The following is a 7,944-nucleotide window of genomic DNA, read 5'->3' as shown; positions in this document are numbered from 1 at the left end:
GACGTCGCGGGGGAGGAGAAGGAGGGGATCGGGGGGAAGAGTGAGGTGGTTAGGGTTTCCACCGACGGGGGGGAGTGGATAAGGGAGTGGGGGGGTTTTGGGCCGGGCCAGAGGGGCTAGCCGGCTGGGCCAGGTGGGGGCTTGGCCCAGTTGGGCCAGTGGGGTTTTTTTTATTTTTATTTTTTTTATTTCTTTTCTTTTCTTTTATTCTTTCCTGTTTTACTTTAGTCATCTTTTATTTTAGTTTCTGTAAAATATATACATAGCATCTAATTTAGTATCTCAGTTTAGTCCACCGTCACAAAATGTCTAGTCCCCAATTAATTTAGTTTGATAATTTACTAATTAGTAAAGGCATTTAATTATTAGTTTTTATTACTGTTTTATTTATTTCAGTGCCATTAAATACTTTATAAAAATGTGGATTCTCCACCATAATTATCTATGCAATATTTGGTTCACTCCGAACATTTTAGTTTTAATATTTGAAAACTTTTATTGTTTGCCTATTTTTGAATTTGAATTTGAATCGGTTTCGAACTAACTCGAGATCAGCAACTATAAACGAGGTGACGTGGCACCATTAGCAGAGGATCACTGTAGCTTAATTACCCGGGCGTCACAGGGTGCATTCTGTTATTGTATACCATGTGAGAAATAAATTGAATTTGGCTATACTAAATACATAAGAAACAAACACAATTGCTATAATTCCAAGTTGTTAAGCATGCTTGCTTTGGTTAACTGTCTAATCTTCTATTAGAAGTATGTTATATTGTGCAATGTGGTGGTGCTCAGTTAATGTTTGGTTCATTTGTTGTGGTGTTTAGTTAACTGCTTGGTTCAATTCTGCAATGCGATGTTCCATTGTCGTGTGTAGAATTTTGCATTTTTGTGCATGTGAGGAATAATCGAATTTGGTTGCACTTAATACATGAGAAACATATACAATTGCTATATTTTCTGGTTCTTAATCATGCTTGGTTTGGATAAATGGGTTTTTCATGTGCCTTGAATTAATCTGATGAATCTGTAATGTGCTTATTTTTTCATTAACATATTTTACTAATAGCATGCGAACCCTCACTTAACCTGGTCACTAACTACCTTGTATGTGTTGCAGGGAAACAATGGGAAGCACTGAGGTTTACAATCGAGGTTTGCACATGCATGGTCCTTTGTCTAATAACACATTATTGTGCAATTACAGGAACCATTCCAATATTTAGGTTTTTAACAATTTGGTCTTGCACATGTAGGTCCTGCTGTCAGAGATTTTGACCCACTGTTCGACCCTTTTTGCGTATGGGGAAATGAGTTGTCCATGAATATCAGTCAAGTCATGAAACTCAGAAAGATTGTTAGGATAAAGAAATTAGCTACAAAAAACAACAAGATCTTTGTCTGCACAATGAACAAGACATCAGTTCACTACATGATGGTACTAACTATTATACCTTGCCTTTTTAATTCATTTGCCCCATTTCCAATATAGAGAAGATATTTATGCATATCATTGTTTTCAGGCCTTTTCAAAGCAGTTCATTGATGACCTATCAAACCACCTGTATGGTCAGAAGGCGAGGAAGGTATTCATACAACACCCACAATTCAGTATTGTAATGTTCCTGAAGAGGATGAAGGATGGACGGTCAATCATCCACATGCACTGACCTAAAGTTACAAAGACTTTCAACATCAATGAAGGCTCAATGTTCGCCTTCTACTTCGACAATTTTTTAGATGAGATACATCTGTCTATGTACCGTCTATGATGCCAATTTCAAAAGGTTATAGATGTTGCATATGAAACTTGGCGCTGGTGCAATTGTGTAATGGGATAGCTGAGTACTGAAGCTATATGATGTTGTACTCTGATGTATTTCAATTATGAAAATGAAATATATTGTGTGCTTAATATGAAATGTCAATTAGATTAATAAATAGATTATTGATAATAGGATAATTAGCCTGCTAATTGGCTTTATTTTATTGCGAACGGTTATTGAGAAAACACCATGGGCGATGACCTCAGACAACGCACACATTTTTTAGGAATAAACAGTGTTGGATTAATGAACAATTACACACAACATCATCTTGAAAACTGTTTGTGTTAGGCAACCTGGCGCAAACGTTTATCACAAAAAACAGTGTGTGATGGACAGTCTTTGCCACACAGTTTTTTCTACGCACCGTGTGTGATGCATTTAATAACACAAATGATAAAATTGTTAATACCGTGTGCAATAGAAATACTATCAGAAATGATTTAACGGGAAAAATTGTGTGTTATGTACCTGCGAACAGAAACGTTTTTCTTGGAGCGACCATATGGGATGTATATACGAACAGAAACGTTTAGTGGGGACTGACTATGTGGGATGAACTTATGACCGGAAACGATTTCACCTGTATAATTGAATATTTTAGCACTACTGTACGTATAACCGTATTTGATCACTCGCCGATCGCACACGACCTCAATTTGCCGAGCGTGTGTGCCAGAAGGGTATATCCCCGACGGTTTCTGAGTCGTGTGAGAAGGACCCCCTATCACAGTCACTCACTAGGTGACGGTTCCAAATGCCGTCGCGGAAAAAGGTTAAAAACCGTTTGTATAACACCTCGCTATACTAGTGTTAGCAAACATTGTGCCTTGCTTTTGGTACAAATTTTGACTTTATAATCTACAATGAAATTGTGGTTATCCTGGGCAATAACTACACTTTGCTTTTGGTATATATTTGATCTATATGCCTTATATTAAACTCAGCTATCCTGGGCAGCAACTATACCTTGTTCTTGATATATCGTTGTATTGTTTGTGACATATACTGAACACATTTATTATCAGCTGTTACTCTAATTTTTTTGGATGTTCTAAATGCTTTGTTATATTGAAGTTTTAGACGGCGAGTCACCGTGCCGAGCCAGGCAATGCGCACGAAGGCACGCTTCCGGTCTAGTAAATCTTTCTGTAGGTAGCTATTTCTGGCTCCTAAAACCACGTGACATCAATTGTATTCCAATGAACATTGTCGTTGATCAATAAACATGATGTATTTAGACTTAAAAAACTATGTAAAACTGCTTTTTCCCTAAAAGAATATTTAAATTAAACTGATTTGTGTGTGTACTAGGCCGCGATATCTTTACACGGAGACTAGTGAAGGAGTCTATCCCGTCAAGGGTTGTACTTCATCCGAAGAACAAGGGACCATCCAGCCGGTGCGCAATTTAATTGTGGCAAAGAGGATTTGTGGTGCCACAGTTCATCAGAGTGAACGGTGCCCTAGCATGTGTGTGCACTGGGCGACGAAGCAATTGTCGGACATCTACCCCAATTTTTGGTGAAGAGCATTCTTGGCGCCACTATTAATCAAAGTGTACAATGGCCCAGTGAGTGTGGGCGCTAGTCACCGGCCGAGCATCTTTTCCAAATCACAAAACCTTATGGGAGAAATTCGTTAAAAATAGAAAAAATCAAAAAATAACTGATTTTTTGGTGAAAATGCTTAAGTGTTTATGTCCGTCTCAAATTTGATGCAGTCTGAACATTTGAGGAGCTCTCGGCAAAATAAAAAATTCAAGCCTGTGAGAAAGTTTGAAATTCCACAATGTTCGGAGCTCATTTTGTCTTTTTTTGCCACAGGCTCCTAGAATGTTCAGACTTCACCAAATTTGGTACGTGCATCACACACTTAAGCATCCTAAACCACAAAAATCAGTTTTTTTTGCTATTTTAATGATTTTATTGTGTACTGGGAGTAAATGTGAATATGCACTTTGGTGGCCAGGCTACCTAGAGGCCGGTATCACACACGTCTGTCCTGGTCGTAATCAGTGCCACGATGGTATGCCTCCCACCGTATTTCAGCTCCGGCCGTTTTAAGTTGCCCGTATTTGCTATACTAAATAAACAGTGACAGCTCATGTATAGATGAGTCGCACAGCAGAGCGGGCAGACTTGCCATCCCCATGTGCAGGACTTGTTTTCTTTTTATTCGGCAACGATTCGTCTACATTCACAAGAAGCAAAAACTTGCTTTGTACTCTTTCCGTTTCAAATTACTTGACCCATATTTATCTAGATATGGATGTATCTAAACACTAAACAAGTGTAGATACATCCTTATTTAGACAAATTCAAGTCAACTAATTTGAAACGGAGAGAGTATGTGAGAGGTCAAGCACAAAAGACACTGGTGACATATCTGAATTTTTTGCGCCCGTGCAACTGAACACGTCAAACAGCAGAAATAGACCATCGACCAACTTAATCAGAAACTGGAGCTCCAACATTTTTCCACTAGACACAGCTACACCATATGATTTTTGACAACATCGTCATTACACATGCAGCTTAGCACAAAAATGTATGTGCGAAAATGGATACCAGCGATATGACACACAAACCACCACAGATATATGTTGTGTTCTTTTCAAAAGACAAACTTATGATATTTTGAGTCTGTAGTCTGAATATCAACTTAAAACACACTAAATCAATCATTCAAGTCTGCTTTCGGGGGGTTGGTGCATATGTTCTTCCTGTGCCCTCTCAAGCTGCATCTGGAGCAGCAAGCGCCTTTGGAAGATCACCCCGCTGCGGACATGCAGTACTGTTGTGATCTTGAACCCTGCATGTAGAACAGAACCTAGTCCTTTTAGCTTGCTATTCCTACGGTGCTTTGTTGCAGCTTGGGTAGGCCGCCCTGCTGGCCTCTTCTTCGACAGTGTCGCAAAACTATCTGAACTTTGTGACGCACTCTGCGCCGGATTGCTAGACCAAAATGTTGCTTATGCCCAACACCAAATCCTGCAGAATCAGTTGCCACTTCTCTGTCGGATAGCCCCATACCATCGCGTATAACCGCCACAGGTTCCAGTACTATTTTTTCACATTTCTCAGTTGCTCCATAGCAAGAGTATATGCATTCTCATTGATGTCATCTAGTCTGATAATTTCGAAACACAACAGATGCAGATTGTTATGTCACCACGAAGAGTTCTTGAGAGGACCTTGGTTCTTCTAGCAGTGCAGAAGCTCTGGTGGGAGTATATCCCTCGCATCCCTGGTCCATCATTTCAGCACGTGTTTTGCCAAAACATCTTACAGCCCAAGCTGGATCATTACCTACAAAGAACAAAAAGTCTATCTCAGATGAACAATTTTTTGCGCCAGCGAACAGTACGTATGATAATTTGATCGGCACACATAGCAAGCAGCAAAAAAGGACACCATTAGTGCATGGATGCACAACATCCCAAAATGATCGAACATCTCGCACTCACACTTGAACTCATCAGCAAGATCGTTCACCAGAAGAAGGAATTCATTTTTACACCACTTCTCTTTCGAATCCTTCTTTACATGCCTGGCTATGTACTCGCGACGAGGTACAACTTCACTCAGAACATACGATCCGACTACATACAACATCTCACCAAAATTTTCAAACATAGTCCTTGTGTAAATTTTTGATACATGTATCTCAATAGGAAGGTTCTGAGTTAGAACAACACTGCCCTGCGTTGGTGCATATCATCAGTATATGTCTTAATTGTTATGATATTGGAGAGAATCGGATTACGATAAGAGAAATCCACACATTCAGCATAAAAGATAGGCATTCTTACCAATTTTGACCACTTCTCATCTTTGTCGATAAGAGAAATCCACACATTCAGCATAAAAGATAGGCATTCTTACCAGTTTTGACCACTTCTCATCTTTGTCGATAAGAGAAATCCACATTCTTACCAGTTTTGTCAATGGGCAATCTAAAAATACATGCCGCAAGTGCACACAAACTGAACCCAAACCCAATCTTGGCTAACTCAACAAAAGGACGAATAAGCCCAAGCTAGCATTACACGTTCAGACAGTGCGTTTTCTTATTAGTTGTCAATTTATTACTGTCTAGTCTAGCATGAGCCCTTTGAGTTTGAGACGAGCACACGTTCTGCATCTCCATCTTCTCTGACAGCTGCATCGCTGGTATCTTCAGGAGCCATGTCGCTTGAGTCGGCAACCACATCACTAGCATCGTTATACGATCCAATGTCCTCTTCCACAAGCGTTGCCTCCTCAAGGTGTCTGTCCTAAACGGTGTTGCTCTACGCCTTGTGATTGGCTCAGAGGAAATCAAAACAGGGCAGTTCACGCGAGCTTCATGCATGGAGGCAACGACGCACTCCACATCAGTGACACCCCCCACCCACCCAGATTCAACAACCAGGGGCACTAGCGCAGATGAGCTAGACAAAAAATTGGGAAGAAATCTGGCAGGAATTATCCGCTAAACACCTAGTTGCTTCCAAGCATTAGAACAGGAACATAAAGTGCAAGATCTAGCAATATTTCACCCTGATTTGGCTTCCTCGAAGAACTCCAGGCCATCCATGGCGAATCTTCGCCCCGTCCAGCCACCGCGAGAAGGGGATGAGAGATCTAACCAGCCGGAAAAATCTGAGCATCGCGTGGAAATAAATATAAAGCTATCTGCAGCGCAACATGGGCCTGCAAAATCCACCCTACCGCCAGTCACACACACGATGCATACCAGAGGCCCATGTACAATGACAGCACCGCAGCCCACGGCACCGTTGTATTGCAGTTTAATAACGACCGTATTAACGAATGAGCACACATCGCAATGCTATACTCCACGGCACAGATTTTGGCCTGCAGGTAGCTCGGCCTCCAAAACGTCTCACCCGAGTAGATGAGCCTAACTTCATAGATGAATTATAAAGAATATTTTTTACTTTTATTTGTATTGTGGTGAACCACTTGGCTTCTCTAGTAGGATGGAAAATAATTAAACAACCAAAATAGAAGTCAACACTTCTTCTTTTTGGCCATTTTTTTAGAAAGGCCACACTTTATTACTCAAATTTACAAAATTAGGGATACAAACTAGATCGTGGGACTGGCCTAGCCAAATATTGCGCCCTTGACCTAAAAAATGAGAGAATTTTTCAAGTGAATGTGCTTTGTGATTTGATGTTCTCCCCTTAAAAAAGACTTGCAATTGTACTCTGTCTCTCTTTGCTTAACCTCGGCTATGATATGTTCGTAGCTTCCGCCACCCCCCTTATGAATATCACCTGCAACTTGCTTCGAGTCTATCACAATTATAATATTATGTAGGAGAAGATCTTCTGCACTGGTGGAAGCTACTACCTGCTCAACAAAGCAGGGCCTTCGGTTTGTTGTGTTTTTGTGTGGTTGCTCATCGACGTTTGTTGAGGTGTACGACATGCTACCAACAAGGATGGACTTGGCCCGGCTTGTTTCGGTTTCAAGAGCATGCTCTGCCTTATTGTATTGGTTTTACGGACACCCCTATTTCTCGCCTTAAGCGAACACAGGGGCAGCCTCGCTTCAGGAGGAGCCCAAATGGGTCAGCAACATGGTAAGTAATGTCTTTTGTCTGTTGTTTATCATGGTTTATTGTTGTCTGTAATGGTACCACTTGTAGATTTATCTTCCATATGAATCCATCGGTCGATACATCTTGTACGTCATCGACAAAGAGGCATGTCATGTATCTATTCTGGACCCTATTCATACAAAATAGTCATCGAAGATGAAAAATTCCAAGGCACTTAGTGAAATTAAAAGGTTTTGCAAGGGAATTCAAAAAAGCACTCGAAATAAAGGAACCAGGATGAAATTCTGATATATCAAAATGGCAACGGTTATTTCCTAATGGTATTCCAACGAGTGTAGACTGGTAATAAATTTAGAATACAAACATTTATTTTTGTTATCACCATATTTAATACAATAAAATTTAGGAAATTGCAGGGATTTGTGAGGCTATTTTGTCTTTTATTATATGCTACTGTGGAATGGTAAAGACCTGACGAAGCTGGTTTGTGCAGTGAGTATTGTGCGTTACACATATTTTTAAACCTTCCACGTGAATTATT

General features: G+C 40.3%; 1 long non-coding RNA gene across 1 annotated transcript; it reads right to left on the bottom strand.

Annotated features, from left to right (window-relative positions):
* Positions 1 to 4,252: 4,252 nt before the first annotated feature.
* Positions 4,253 to 6,499, bottom strand: LOC119355867. Its single transcript, XR_005171720.1, has 2 exons — positions 6,373 to 6,499; positions 4,253 to 5,140 (listed from the first exon to the last, which is right to left on the bottom strand). It is a non-coding gene; the product is annotated as an uncharacterized LOC119355867 (long non-coding RNA).
* Between the last annotated feature and the right edge of the window lie 1,445 nt (positions 6,500 to 7,944).

The sequence above is a fragment of the Triticum dicoccoides genome, chromosome 2A (genome assembly GCF_002162155.2).
Source record: "Triticum dicoccoides isolate Atlit2015 ecotype Zavitan chromosome 2A, WEW_v2.0, whole genome shotgun sequence".
Classification (NCBI taxonomy): Eukaryota; Viridiplantae; Streptophyta; class Magnoliopsida; order Poales; family Poaceae; genus Triticum; species Triticum dicoccoides.
The sequence above is the reverse complement of the archived record's forward strand: the minus strand, read 5'-3'. Positions and strand labels throughout refer to the sequence as shown.